Consider the following 16,259-nt stretch of genomic DNA (forward strand, 5'->3'; position numbering starts at 1 on the left):
CTCCTCTCCCTGGAAATCACAGGCCAGCTGCAGAGAAGGGAACCTTCTTTGTCCACCCCCCTGTCCCCTCCGGTTTGCCCTCCCTTGAGCTAGCCTCCCATCCTAGCCTCCCGCACCTTTCACTCACTCCCTTCTCTTTCCTCTTCCTTTCCTCGCCCATCCCAGTCTTCTCCACCCAATAACTGGCCTTCCAAGAACCTCTTGGGCCAAGGTACCCTTGGCTTCTGCACCTGAGGGCCTTGTTTCATGGCTGTCTCTCTGAGCAGGGCTGTCCCTGACTATGAAGGCCTTCCACCTCCCTGCCTGCTTCCTCCTTCTTGGCAACTGATCTCAGCCTTTTCTTCACTCCCTAATTCTCCTCGGATGTATGGAGCACATGCCCGACACTGTGCAAGGTGTTTGCTCAGGGTTTGGGGTGGGGTTATGAGACACAACCCAGCCATGCTTCATACCCACGCTCTGGCATAGGGCAGCCAGGCAGGGACACCTCCTGGTAGACAGGGTTCAGGTTCCCTTTGCTCCTGTGCACAGGGCGATAGGTCCGAGGGAGGGCTCACTTTCCACAGTTCAGATTAATTCACAGGCCAGCCATGCTCAGAGCCCCATTGGGTCCCTCTGACCTCCTTGCTTGTTGAGCCACCACCATCAGTTGATCTTGGAGGGGAGGGGTCCCTACCCTACCACTTGGACAGGGCAGCCAGAGGGCGAATGCACAAAGCGTGTGTACACACACACACACACACACACACACACACACACACACACGGGGCTTCCCAGGTGGCACGAGTGGTAAAGAATCCGCCTGTTAATACAGGAGATGCAAGAGACACAGTTTCGATCCCTGGGTCGGGAAGATCCCCTGGAGTAGGAAGTGGCATCCCATTCCAGCACTCTTGCCTGGAAAAATCTCATGAGCAGAGGAGCCTGGTGTGTTACAGTCCATGGGGCTGCAGAGTTGGACAGGACTCAGCTACTGAGCACATGTACATTATATTGTACATTTACAATATATTGTAAATATATTAATGCAACATTGTTTGTGTGTTGTGTGTATATGCGGCAGAGCTGGGTTGCAGGAAGAGAATCATATTCTCTTGCAAGACAAATGCCTCAGGGGAGGCCATCACACTTCCTCCAAGCAATGCAGGGTGGCTCCCCTCAGATGGGGGTAGAAAGACTGACACTCTGGGGATGAGGATTCTACTGCCGCTGGCGGTGTGGAGTTGTCTTTCACTGGCAAAGATGACCTGAAGTCCTGGCTTCACGAAGACCTCCTCCATTCCAACTCCCGATCCTATTCTTCCCTGACAAACGCCCTTACCTTGACACCAGGCACTTCCAGGAGGTTGGGATTTCAGCTTAGGGAGTAAGTCAGCAGACTGAGATCTGAATTGGACTCCCAGCTGTCTCTGCCCTGCAGCTCCAGGAGCTGAGGGTCTCATCAGGGCACATCCACACACTCTCAGGTTTACTTGTGGCTCTGAAACTGGGAATTCAAAGCCCTGAGCTCATCCTTTTCTTTCTCCTCTTTGTCCAGTGATGTTAAGAGCAGCCAGATGAGATTATTATATTCATTTCCAGAAATGTTTTCCAAAAGTGTCACAGACACAGTCACCCAGTATCCTGTATCTTACTCGACTGTGCTATGCTTATTCGCTCAGTCGTGTCTGACCCTTTGTGATCCCATGGACTGTAGCCCTCTCCATGGGCATTCTCCAGGCAAGAATACTGGAGTGGGTTGTCATCCCCTTCTCCAGGGGATCTTCCCAACCCGGGGATCTTCCCAACCCAGGTCTCCCTCATTGCAGGTGGATTCTTCATGGTCTGAGCCAGTGACTAGGAGTATCCAATGCAGATGTTTTGCACATCTTTGTAAACAGTTCATGTCATGAACTATCATGATACTATCTCTCTACTTCTGGACATAGAGTGATTAGCATTTTAAATTCTAATCAAATTAGAGAACCAATTCCAGAAACCCACAACCAATTCAGAAAACTCATCCTTCAAACTGTTTCTTTACCACCACTGTCAGTACCCACATCTGTATTAGTCAGGGTTCTCCAGAGGAATAGACCCAGCAGGGTGTGTGTGTGTGTGTGTGTGTGTGTATAATTGGCTCATGTGATTATGAAGGCTACCCCATGAGCTGCCATCTGCTGGTGATATTACTATGATTCATTCTGAGTCCACCATTTGGGAAGCCAAGGGAGCCAGTGGCATCAACCCCAGTCCCAGAGCAGGAGAGGATGATGTGGGAGGTCCCAGGTCATCAGTGAGGCAGGAAAAATGGGACGATTCCTCATGCTTCTGCCTTTTGCTCTATTCAAGCCCTCACTGGACTGGAGGATGTCTGTTCCTACTGGGGACAGCAATCTACTTTATGGAGTCTGGTAGTTCACATGCCAATTTCATACCCAGAAACAATGCTTAACCTAGACTTTCTGTAGGTAGTCAAGAGGACACACAAAATTAACCATCACTATAAAAAGTGGACACCTTCAGGCGATATATTTAAGAGCTAAATTGGCAGGACCTGGTAAGGAATGAGAGAAGTGGACAGACTAGTGAGGAATGTAAAGACTGACTCCCTCTTCTGGGGCCTGAGCTACTGGATGAAAGTGGTAACTAGGGCAGTGGGTGTCTGGAGAGAAAAGGAGTGGAGGGAGACAGTTTAAGAGTTTTGATTTGTGCACTGCTGTTTTAAAGATAACAGAGACTCAGCTTAATGCTGAGTGTTGATGCTTAAATGCTGATGCTTTATGCTTAAATGCTGATGAGAAACATCAACCAAAGAAGAGAAAGCAGAGGACGCCCACCACTGAAGAGATCGTCAGAGGACCCCAGAAAAAAAGGGGTGGGTAGGATGCTTAGTACAGTGGAGAAGCCCTCTTCACGGGACATTTGACTCTTCCCAGATTTTTCCCATTGCCTTCTTCTCCCTTCCCTTCTCTCCTGCAAAATCTTGTTCATCCTTCATTGCCCAGATGAAGGGCAATTGCCTTTTTCTTTTTCCCCAAACCAGACCTCCACCCTCCTCATCCCACTTAATGGCCAGGGGTTCTGTGGCACTCATCGCTCACACCAAATGATGACTTTGTTCTCTAGATGTGCCGAATATCTACCAGCTGGCCTATCCATCAAGGCAGCATTTCCTCTCCTTTATTGTGATTCCCTCAACACAAAACTCTGGTCTGACGTGAAAGATAAAGGGGTTTTATGGCAGAAATGAACCTATACAGAAGTCAAGGTAAGGAGAACACCTCACAGCTCCCCTGTGCACAACAGGACTCCAGCCCTTAAGTGATGCTCAGAGATGGAGGTCCTGCAAACAAGGTCTTCATTTCTCAGAAGGATGGTAGGGCTGAGCTACTGGCAATTAAGAAGTGCAGAAATTCCCTAGTGATCCAGTGGTTAGGACTCCACGCTTTCACTGCCAAGGGCACGGGTTCAATCTCTGGTCAGGAAACTAAGATCCCAGAAGCCACACAACACAGCCAAAAAAAAAAAAAAAAGTGCAAAACTAGAGAGCAGGATGGTGGACCTTGGAGAGCCAGGGATGTTGACAGCATCCCTGGTTCATGTCAACGTCCCCACTCCTCAATAAATGTGGCAAACTAAGATAGGAGCTAATCTCAGAAGCCATTAGAAGGTGCAAAGAAGTGACGAGGTGAGAACACCATGGAGTGGGCATGCCTGCCCTGCACAGGCATTAATCAGTTGCTCAGTGAAAATAGCAGGAAAGAAGCTTGGCAGGAGGGAGAGAGATAACTAGCCCCAGGAAGCAAAGAGCCCTCCTCTGGCCATGCCCAGGCAATGCTGACAGCAGGCATTTCTCACCTCCAGATGACTTGTTTGTCATATCCATCTTCAGAATTCTAGGAGCAGATTAGGAAATTGAGTTAATTTAGAAAGTTAATATATGTAAAGTGCTTAGAACAGTGTCTGAAACAAAGTAAGCATTGGTGTTTAATATAATAATGTAATAGCAAGCAGTAAACACTACTAGTACCCTTGACAAGCAAGAGCTAGAGTCAGAGAAACCTGGCTTGAATGAGGCAACTTCTAGTATCCCAGAGGTATCTACTAATAAGACACGTAGCCTCAGATTCTTTTTCATTTGAAAAATGAAGTTATTCCTGCCTACTGTGCAGGATTGTTGTGGAGATTACAGAAGAGACTATTGTGAAATCTGAGCCCATCAGGAACTCGCAAGGGAGGAGGCATGATCTCTCCATGGAAAGGATGGTCTTTAACAAACGCAGGCCCTTCACTCTAGAAATCTCCCCCATAAGTCTATGCAATGGTGAATTTATGTATTAACTTGGTTGGGCTAAGGCACCCAGATACTGAGTCAAACACTATTCTGGATGTTTCTGTGAGGCTGTTTTTGATGAAATTAACATTTAAATCAGCAGACTTTGGTTGTTGCTGTGTTTTTTCAGCTGAGCTGTACTGCATGTGGGATCTTAATTTCCTCACCAGAGATCGAACTTATGTCCCTTGCAGTGGCAGAGCAGAGTCTTAACCACTGGACCACCAGGGAAGTCCCATAAATCATGGCTTTTGAGCAAAGCAGATTGCCCTTTATAACATGGGTGGGGCTCTCAGTCAGCTGAAGCACTGAACAGAGCAAGACTGACCTTTCCCAAGCAAGGAATTCTGCAGCAAACTTGAACAGGAATATTGTCTTCTTCCTGGGGCTCCAGCCTGCTAATCTGCTCTGCAGATTTTGGATTTGCCAGCCAGGTAATCCCATTAGCAATTCTTTAAAATATACCTAAGCACGTATCCTATCGGTTCTGTTCACCTGAAGAACTCTAACACAGACACAGAACTCCCTCTGGTTGTCAGATGGTGCAGACTGAGATTCCTTATCTCCACAACGTTGCAGAACCAGCTGGAATGTCTGTCCTGAGGGCCAAGAAGTAGTAAAGGGGATGACTGCACCTCTAATATCAGCGCTATCTGTCTGCCTGAGTTGGGCCCACGCTGATGGTCACAATGGCAAAACTTTCATTACTAGGACTCCAGGAAGAAAAGACCTAGAGAGAATTTATTTAGTCTTTGCAAAATTATATGGTGTCCTCATTATTGACCAGACACTGTTTTAGAGATGAGATCTTAAAAATGATAATAATAAATGTAATTGAATCTGAAACACAATCCATTATAGACACACAATATTTTATGTTCCCAGAAAACAGAAAAAAAAAAAAAAAACCCTTCAGACTTCAGAGATATAAAAATGGGAAAAAATGCATCTCAGAATGAATAAAGTAGGATAATTATGATAATAATAAGATGGCTAAGACTTGCCATGTACAGGTACTGTTTTGAGCATTTTGTGTGTATTAATTCTTTTAATATGGTCACTTATAAGATAGAAACCATCTTCATCCCATTTTATAGATGAGGACACTGAGAATCAGACAGGCTAGGTGCCCTGCCCAGGTTCACCAGCTCTTAAGTGGCAGAGCCAGGATTTGAATTCAGGCAGACAGGCTCCAGAATCTGTGCTCTCAACTACTCTGCAAGAACCATGGTTAGGAGATGGCTCATTCTGAATCTGTCTCACTGTCTAGGGACCTGCTGAGCAGCCCACGGCTCATTCCAGAAAGTCCAGTGCCTGTCAATCAATTTGACTGTAAGTGACCACTCTTAAACATACCACTAGCTTTTTTTGAGAAGTTCAAGTAAAATATATCTACAGCCGCTCATGATTCTGTCACGAATCACTTGGCCAGAGGGCACTTTGGGGAGAGGACAGGGCTTAAGGCGCCACATGTGGTTGTCTGAATTTATTCTTGGTGCTCAGTCACTCAGTTGTGTCCCACTCTTTGTGACCCCATGGACTGTAGCCCACTAGGCTCCTCTGTCCATGGGTGTTTTGCAGGCAAGAATACCAGAGTGGGTTGCCATTGCCTTCTCCAGTGGATCTTCCTGACTCAGGGATCAAACCCACGCCTCCTGCATTGGCAGGCAGATTCTTTAACAATGTGCCACCTGGGAAGCCCTTGGATTTATTGGGAGGATATCAAATGACTTCATCTTCTCATGATCCTCACCCAGGAATTCACGGAGTAAGTGATTATCACACCAACCAGGAGCAGAACAGATGCTAAGGACCAAAGATCTGGACCAAACGCCCATTCCCGGCGGGCTCCCTGAACTTGAGGACACAAAACGAAAGACCTAACCCAGGAGATGTCGGAAGCAGAATATTAGGAAGTGCCCTGCAGGGTAATTTCTGAGATGGTATATTCTTCTCTGATCATTTTCTCCTGGGTATTCACGGCATCCTGGGGGGATCTCACCTCAGCAGAATGATGATGCTGCCACTCCAGTTCCCATGGAAACCGAACTAGGACAGAAGGAAAGAAGGCTCTTGAAGGTCATCAGAGCAAGGAAAGTGGAGACAAGGACAGCAATGAACGGGGGTTCTTCCTCCCTCTCATCCCTGAAACAGGTGGCTCTGTCAGCAACATGACCTTGGGCCCAAGGCAGCAGTCTGCAGTGGCCCAGGACAGGGGTGGAGGTGGGGGCTGCTCCTCCTGCCTCCTGGTCCAGCCCTGCATCTGATTTCCAGGAGACAAGAGATGTGTGCTGCAAGTTTTGGGGATGAATGATCATCCTCATGTGCCCCCCTATACCCTAACTCAGAGCCACTAAGTTTCTAGCACCATATTCATTATCAGCTTCGGGAAGAGGTCCTGGAGTCAAGGACTGCCACTCTGAGGATCATCTGATCAGAAAACTCAGGGACCACAAGGATCCTGAACCATATTCCTCCCACCCACCTTCTCCTCCCCGAGCTTCCCCATGGGTCTGTCTGCTGCAGAACTCCCTCAGCCCTTCCTTGCTTAACATTCCCACCCCAAACTTCTTCTTCCTTCTAAAACCCTTAACAAAAGACCTTTCTGTCTCCCAGTCGCCCAGGCTTCAGAGCAAGTCTGGCCATTCCCCTGGAGCTGTTGACCAGGTCTGGACACCCCTGATCTGTCCAGGCCCAGAGTTGGGGAGTGGGGGAACAGATCACCAAATGTGAGTACCCTGTCCTCGAGTCACGTGAGGCTGGGCGTCCAGGTACAGAACTCAGAGACCCAGTGACTTGGTGGGGACAGAGTTTTCCGGCAGTGGCCGGCAAAGACAAGTCCATACAGTCACTGCTCATTTTCATCAGGCTCCAGATTGTGCCAGGCGCCTGCGGCATCACCGTGGGGCCCTGGGTCTCCCATCAGCCCAGGCACTACCACCAGACCCCATTGTCTGAAGCCTGAGCATCTCTGAGCTTCCCTGGGAGATCCTTTCTGCTGAAATCGGCTTCTCCTCATTTGCCAGGTCTCAAGAGGTTAGAGAAAGTGCAGAAAGTGCAGGATACAAACAGAAGTGGTGGTGGAAGCACTAGGGCAATAATGGTTATTATTGTTAGAGTTGGTTTATTCCCTCTACAGTTTTCCTTAGCTCACCGGGGGAAGAGGTCTATCCACCCAGAGTGAAGCTGCAGGGCTGGGCTATTCTCACTCATCTAGGAGATGCATTTAAAAACTTAAAAGCTTAAAAAGGGTTTAGGAGAAGGGCTTGGGGTGGTGGGACTAGCACAGTCAGTAACTAGCCGACCAGCCCTGTGACTTTAGGGACAGCAAGAGCCTGCTCTTTCCACAATTGTAACTGGTGGGCTATCGCGATTCTCTAAGGCTGCTTCCAGCTGTAAAATCTTATGCTTCTCTGGAAAGAAATTATATTAATGATTAACATTCCCTTCTTCATCAGGGCCCAGGCTTAGAGCTGAAAGCTGCCAGCCTGAACCTAAACTCCCTGCACATCTACCCAGAGACCATGTGTCAGCTGCCTAGATGAAGAGCTGTGGAGGGAGCCTCCTGGGGGCTAAAGTGGGGGAAGTTTAGGAGGAGGAGGGGAAGGTGTGGAAAGAGATGGAGGGAGAGAGGGAGGAAGAGGAAGGGGAGGATGTAAGGGAGGAGGAGGGTGAGCAGGGGGAGGGGAGAGGAGATGGGGGAGTGGTAACAATTTTGTGCCCATTTCACAGATGAGGAAAGTGAGGCCTAGAGAAATGATGCGGGACCTAGAAACAGCTAGGAGGATGGAGACATGATTTTGATGTCAACAGTTTGGCTTCTGAGTCCACCCTAAGAGGGCCTGCCTGGCCCTGTGGAGTCCTAGCGGAAAACAGACCGCACCTTCCAACAGGGTGATTAGGGGATTTGAGTGACAGGGGAGCCCCCAGGACGGCACAGTCTCTGGAGCTGGGTGAGAGTTGGGGGGTCAGGGTGAGGGCAAGGTTACCCCACTCTGGGTGTGGGATGCAGCTGCCTGACCCGTGTGCAGGGAGGGTGCCCTCATCCTGCCACCAGGCACCCAAATAAAGAAAGAAAAATGTTTTAAAAAATTAAAAATAAACAAAAATAAAAACTGGAGGCAAGACAAGTGATTGCTGTAATACTTCAGCTGAGGAATGATGAGACTCTGAACTGAGCTACCAGCAGTGGGGCTACAGCTGTATAAGTAGGTGAACGCTGGAGTTTCCCACTCGAGTGATTCAGTCCATAAAGGATAATAAGGATATTTCAAGGGAAATACAGTTTGGAGAGGAAGAGTTTTAGTCACTTTAGACATGCTGAATTTGAGGAGCTTGCATGATACCCCACGGGGAACAGTCCAGCGGGAAGCTGGATGGAAGTTTGGACTTGGGAGGAAATTCTGAACAAAATATACAGAGAAGTGAGGAAGGAAATCCTTGGCATGGATGTGATTTCTTAGGAAGAAACTGAGGGCAAATAAAAAACCTGAGGACAAAATGTTTAGAATATCAACATCAAAGCTGAGGCAGAAGAAAAGTCGCCTGATGAATGGGACTTTAAATTACGGAAAGTTAAAAAAAATGTAATGAAAAAATAAAATTAGAAAAAGGAATTTTTTAATGTCCATTTTAGACCAATTTAAGGAGACCCTGGCTTGATTCCTGGGTTGGAAAGTTCCCCTAGAGAAGGGATAGGCTACCCACTCCAGTATTCTCGGGCTCCCCTGGTGGCTCAGACAATAAAGAATCTGCCTACAATGTGTGAGACCTGGGTTTGATCCCTGGGTTGGGGAGACTCCCTGGAGGAGGGCATGGCAACTCACTCCAGTATTCTTGCCTGGAGAATCCCATAGACAGAGGAGCCTGGCAGCCTAACAGTCCATAGGGTCATAGAGTCGGACACGACTGAGTGACTAAGCGCAGCACACACATTTTAACAAGATGGAATGTTGGGGTACATAGTACTCAGTCACTCAGCTGTGTCAGACTCTTTGTGACCCCACAGATTGCAGCCCACCAGGCTCCTCCATTCATGGGATTTTTCTGGGAGAGAAAACCAGAGTGGGTTGCTCTTTCCTTCTCCAGTAATTGATAAATATCAATACAATTCTATTCAAATACTATCCCAGGGTATTTAATAAATGTAGTGAGATGAATGCAATAAGCAGAGTTAAATGTTGCAGTTAGGTGTAGGAGGAGAGGACTGAGGATTGAGCTGGTGGGAGTGGAGCATATGACCAAGAAGAGTTCAGGTGATGCGGACACAGCTGAACCCTCTTCACTAAGGCTGGACACAAAGTACAAAGGCTTTTGGTAAAACTGCCTTCAGTAAGAAATGCCACCAGCCAATTCTTTCAGCCTTGAGTGTAAGAAAAATCAAACAGAAATTTTGTAAGGAGAAAATGGAAACTGCTTTTCTATACCTCACATATGGGTGGGGGCTGGAAGGATATTGGTTTAAGTGCCTCTTGGCTGGGAGCAAAATGGATTCTCCCCTTTCCTTTTTTATGAGTATGTGTTAGTCACTCAGTCGTGTCCGACTCTTTGTGACCCCCACAGACTATAGACCACCAGGCTCCTCTGTCCGTGAAATTCTCCAGGCAAGCATAGTGGAGGGGGCTGCCCTTTCCTTCTCCATTTCTGTGTATGTTGCTGCTAATAATTCACAAAGTATTTTCCTGTTTATACCTCAGTTCCCCCAAGTAAATGATTAACCATGATTACACATTAAGAAAAATAAGAACTTAAGCATGAGAGCTTTACCATGTCCCAGAATTGGTTCTTAGTGCATTATTAAAAAAAAAAAAAAGTTTTTGTGTTTCTCGATTTGGCTGCCTTGGGTCTTAGTTGCAGCATGCTGGGTCTTTGTTGTGGTGCACGGACTCCCAGTTGTGGTATGAAGGTTTAGTTGCTTCGAGGCATGTGGGATCTTAGTTTTCTGACCAGGGATCAAACCCATGATTCCTGCATTGCAAGGTGGATTCTTACCCACTGGACTACCAGGGAAGTCTCCTCAGTGCTTGATTGATCTCAACTCATTTGTTCTGCACAAGCATGTTATAAACTAGGAACACTCATCCTTATTTTATAGAAGAGTGAACAGAGGGCTAGGGAGGTCCAGTGAATTAACGAGAGTCATCCAATGAAGACATCCACATAAGAATCCATGCCCAAGCAGTCTGTGTCCTGTGTCTGTCCCCTTGTCTAGCATTTTATACCACTTTTAGTTCACAGGTCCCAGGGACTGTTAATAAATACAAGCCACTTACATTACTCAGTTGCTTTTGATTTTCTCAGAGGGAATCCAAGGTAATCAACAACTAGGGATTGCCATGAGGGTTTCTGATAAATAATCAGTGAAACAGAATAACTCATAAATGTTCTCTCTTGCTGTTAGGCTCTATAATACATGTACATTTCATTACATGACCCTATGCATATTTATCACTTTAGATGGTTTTCACCTTTCTGGTTTTAGCTAGATTATAAATTCTCTGAGGCTAAAAGTACAAACGCCTAATATTCAGAGCCTAGCCCAGGAAAGCAGTGAAAATCTGTTGATGCATTTTTAATGAATGATTCAGGTAATGAAGGGGAGCTTGAAAAAGCTTCTTTCAGTCACATAAAGATTTTTCAGTTATTTTCCAAATAGCCTGAGTTGGGAAGTCAAAATCTAAAATGTGTTTTAGCGCTTGGTATTTTTTAGAAGATATTTTAAATACATTTTTATGACTTTAAGAGAAATGTATCCATAAAGACATAATTCATTTTGAAAGGACCCCATGGAATCTATAGTATTAAGAACTTTTTTTAAAAAAGAAAAGAATAAAATTTTTTACTTGAGCTAGTTTCTAAACCAAAGGGCTTCAAGTGAAGGGTGCCTCTGGTCCAAAGTTATCCCAAACTCTTGAACCAGCATACTGAATGCCCCTCTCTCCCTTTCCATCAAGGATATACTCAAGCACAACCCCTGCCTACTGGAAATATCTGATGTGAAATGTTAAAGAATAAACACTGGTGACTGGAGCCACTCTGCTGAAAGTCTAAGAGGGCTTCTGCTCTTGGTAAAGGAGAGTCAGTAATTTAGAAGAACAAACCAGCTGAGAACAAATATGAAAGATAGACAAAAATCTTAGAAAAGCAAACTTCTCTCATATCAGAAACCTGATGCACTGCTGGCAAGAATGTAACATGGTACAGCTACTTCGGGAAAGCATGACAGTCCCTCAGAAAGTTAAGCACCAGGTCACCATATGACCCAGTGATTTCCACTCCCCAAAGAAGTGAGAAGGTATGTCCACACAAAGTCGCCAACATGAATGAATGTCCTTAGTAACATTATTCACAACAGCCAAAAGGTGAATATGACCCAAATGTCCATCAAGAATGTATAAACAGAATGTAGCATTTCTACACCATGTACTTTCATTTGGCCACAACAAGGAATCAAAGACTGATAGATGCTCCAACGTGGATGAACTTTATAAGCATGCTATGAAGCTAGAGACTAAAGATCTTGTATTATGTGATTCCACTTATATGAAATGTCATAATAAGCATTTCATAGAGACAGAAAGTAGATTAATGGATGCTTAGGATCAAGGGAATTGGTAGGTGAGAAAGGATACAGGGTTTCTTTCTGAGGTGGTGAAAATGTTCTAAAATTGATAGTGGTAATAGTTGCATAATTCTATGAATAGAGTAAAAACCACTGAATCGTACACTTTAAATGGGTGAATTGTATCTCAATAAAGGTATTAACAGAAAAAACAAACAAAAAAACTGCTCTCAAAGGCACTGTTAGCTGTTGGTAGTAAGTTAACAAGATCACGATGAGTTACTGGGAGAAGACCTAGGACAGAGCGCAGAAGCCCAGAGAGGTAAGTGTGGCATTTGGGGCCACTTCCCTTTTCGGAGTATGTGTTGGTTCTACAGGAACTGGCTGAAGGGCACATCACATATTGCAGGTGGCACATTGCTGGGCTTACTGCCCCTGAGTGGGAGTGTGAGCTCATCAGAGTAGGGATGAACTGGATATAGGAGGGTGACCTGATGAAGCCAGTTCTCCTTGGGCTGGGAAAGTCTTCCCTAAGAGCAAACTGAACATATCAGATTGTTCTCAGGGGGTCTTCAGTTCAGCTTCAAGCTCTCTCCATGTCTGGAGCTGGATTCGGAAACTTCAATTGTTGGCATCCCTAGATACATAGCAGAAATGAGCATAAATCCCTTCTGGAGGAAGGTGATATCATTCAAGTCCTCAAGTTATTTTAGCAAACAATTTTTCAAAAAGAATCAGTTCAGTTCAGTTGCTCAGTTGTGTATGACTCTTTGCAACCCCATGGACTGCAGCACACCAGGCTTCCCTGTCCATTACCAATTCCTGGAGCTTGCTTAAACTCGTATCCATCAAGTCTGTGATAACAAGAAATAACTAGCACACAATAAGAAAACAAGCTAAGAAAAAAAATATAGGCTGTAGAAACAGACCTGGAGGCACTACAGAAATAGGAGTTACTGGACACAGACTTTAAAATATCTATGCCTATGACCCAGCAATCCCATGATGGGGTACATGCACAGAGGAAACCATGACTCAAAAGACATACGGACTGCAATGTTCGCTGCAGCCTGTTTACAATAGTGAGGATGTGGAAGCAAATGTCCATTGACAGATGAATGGATAAAGAAGCTGTGGTACATATATACAATGGACTATTACGCAGCCATAAAAACTAACAAAACTGGATCATTTGTAGAGACAGGGATAGACCTAGAGACCATCATACAGAACGAAGTCAGAAAGAGGAAAACCAATTTCATATATTAACACATATATGTGAAATCTAGAAAAATGGCACAGATCATCTTATTTGCAAAGCAAAAGTAGAGACACAGACACAGAGAACAAATGTGTGGATTCTAGAGGGCAAAGGAGTAGGTAGTGGTGGAAGGAATCGAGAGACTGGAACTGATACCTATTCACGATTGATACCACGTGTAAAACATACAGGGGCTTCTCTGGTGGATCAGATAGTAAAGAATATGCCTGCAGAGAAGAGGGATCCAAGTGGTGGGACTTGCACCGCGGCCATGGAGATGTGAAGGCCTCCTCGCTGTGCCCCACCCCCCACCCCCGCCAGCCCCTGGGGTCCAGGCTCAACCTCACTGTCCGCTCCCCTGGCCCCCATGGAGAAGACGGAGCTGATCCAGAAGGCCAAGCTGGCCGAGTAGGCTGAGCGCTATGATGACATGGCCACCTGCATGAAGGCCGCGACGGAGCAGGGTGCCGAGCTGTCCAACGAGGAGCGCAACCTGCTGTTGGTGGCCTACAAGAACGTGGTCAGGGGCCGCCGGGCCACCTAGAGAGTCACCTCCAGCATTGAGCAGAAGACCAACACCTGGGACAAGAAGTTGCAGCTGATCAAGGACTACCGGGAGAAAGTGGAGTCCGAGCTGAGGTCTATCTGCACCACAGTCCTGGAATTGTTGGATAAGTATTTAATAGCCAATGCAACTAATCCAGAGAGTAAGGTCTTCTATCTGAAAATGAAGGGCGATTACTTCTGGTACCTTGCTGAAGTTGCTTGTGGTGATGATCGGAAGCAAACGATAGATAATTCCCGAGGAGCTTACCAAGAGGCTTTCCAAATAAGCAAGAAAGAGATGCAGCCCACACACCCCATCCGGCTGGGGCTGGCTCTTAACTTTTCTGTGCTCTAATATGAGATCCTCAATAACCTGGAACTGGCCTGCACACGGGCTAAAACGGCTTTTGATGAGGCTATTGCAGAACTCAACACATTGAATGAAGGAAGACTCGTACAAAGACAGCACCCTCATCATGCAGCTGCTGAGAGACAACCTCACACTATGGACATCAGACAGTGCAGGAGAATGTAATGCGGCAGAAGGGGCCGAAAACGAAGTGCATACAGGGTGCCATCTTTCTTCCCCTTGAGACCTTTTTACTCATCTCCATTCCTCACTCCATTTGGATTTCCTATAGCAAAGAAACCTATTCATGTGTATGGAATCAACTGTTTATAGTCTTTTCACACTGCAGCTTTGGGAAAACTCCATATCTAGATTTGTGTTTGTCTTAGCCTTCCTGGTGTGCAGTTACTGCCGTAGAGAAGTATTTATAGCTTCATTTCATACAAACGTAAGTAACTTCCAAACACTTATGTAGAAGACTAAAAATGTATCTTGTATTTAAGTAATCTGAACTAGTTCTGCAAGTGACTGTGTTTTGTATTACTGTGAAGATATGAAAATGTAGCTAATTACAATTTAAAGAGTGTTCTACATAACTTCTTAATTTCTACATTCCCTTCTTTACTCTTCTTCAGAGATTTCCTTTCAGTAAACAACTTTTCCATCCTCTTAATATTTTCCTTTTTAGTAGGAATCCAGAAGTATTAGATTGAATGGAAAAGCATTCGACATTTTGGGGCTGAGGGATCACAGATTAAAATGCCTCCTGTATCATATGTGATGGAGGTCTTGTGTATCTGTGACAACAGGGAGTTTCCTTATTCACTCTTCATTTGCTGCTGTTTAAGTTGACAACTTCCCTTCCCAATAAAAACTCACTTACACCTCCTGCCTTTGTATTCACTTTACTATGTAATAGAAGTAGCATGTTGCTGCCAGAATACAGCCATTGCTTTTGGCAAATTAAAGTGCATGTCATTTCTTAATACACTAGTGAAGTGAAGTGAAGTCGCTCAGTCGTGTCCGACTCTTTGCGACCCCATAGACTGTAGCCTGTCAGGCTCCTCCGTCCATGGGATTTTCCAGGCAAGAGTGCTGGAGTGGATTGCCATTTCCTTCTCCAGCGGATCTTCCCAACCCAGGAATCGAACCCAGGTCTCCCACATCGTAGACAGACGCTTTACCATCTGAGTCACCAGGGAAGCACTAGAAAATAATACACTAGAAAGGGGAAAAAAAGCATACAGTCCAGTCTAAAACATTAGTACTTTTCCATGCAGATTTGTGCACATGTGAGAAGGTGTCCAGTTTGTCTAGTGATTGTTATTTAGAGAGTTGGACCACTATTGTATGTTGCTAATCACTTTCATGTATTGGAGAAAGAAATGGCAACCCACTCCAGTATTCTTGCCTGGAGAACCCCAGGGACAGGGGAGCCTGGTGGGCTGCCAGCTATGGGGTCGCACAGAGTCGGACACGACTGAAGCGACTTAGCAGCAGCAGCAGCAATCATTGATTGTAGTCCCAAAAAAGCCTTGTGAAAATGTTATGCCCTATGTAACAGCAGAGTAGCAGAAAATAAAATTACATTTTATAAACCAAAAAAAAAAAAAAAGAATATACCTGCAATGCAGGAGCCTCAGGTTGGATCCCTGGGTCAGGAAGATCCCCTGGAGAAGGGAATAGAGGGCTGTCTACTCCAGTATTCTTGCCTGGAGAATTCCACAGTTGAAGGAGCCAGTGAACTACAGTTCTTGGGGTCACAGAGTTGGACATGACTGACCGAACCACTAACACGCACAGAAAATACGTAACTAATGAGAAGCTACAGTATAACTCAGGGAATTCTACTCGATGATCTGTGGTGACACAAACAGGAAGGAAATTCGAAACAGGGAATATATGTATATGTACAGCTGATTTTTCTTCGGTGACTCGGTGGTTTAGAATCTGCCTGCCAATGCAGGGGACGTGCTTTCCATACTGGGCCATGAAGATCGCCTGGAGGAGGAAATGGCAACCCACTCCAGTATTCTTGCCTGGAAAACTCCCATGGACAGAGGAGCCTGGCAGGCTACAGTCCATGGGGTCGCAGAGTCAGACACAACTGAGCGTGCACACAGGGTACATAGCTGATTGCTTACAGTAGAAATTCACACAGTATTGTAAAGCAACTGTGAAAGTGAAAGCTGCTCAGTCGTGTCCGACTCTTTGCAACCCCATGGAC

The 16,259-nt window shown here is 45.7% G+C and overlaps 1 pseudogene; it reads left to right on the top strand.

Annotated features, from left to right (window-relative positions):
* The first annotated feature begins 13,504 nt into the window (after nt 1-13,504).
* On the top strand, nt 13,505-14,276 carry LOC128068550 (14-3-3 protein theta-like; annotated as a pseudogene).
* Nucleotides 14,277-16,259: the final 1,983 nt, after the last annotated feature.

Source organism: Budorcas taxicolor, chromosome 25 (genome assembly GCF_023091745.1).
Source record: "Budorcas taxicolor isolate Tak-1 chromosome 25, Takin1.1, whole genome shotgun sequence".
Taxonomy (NCBI): domain Eukaryota; kingdom Metazoa; phylum Chordata; class Mammalia; order Artiodactyla; family Bovidae; genus Budorcas; species Budorcas taxicolor.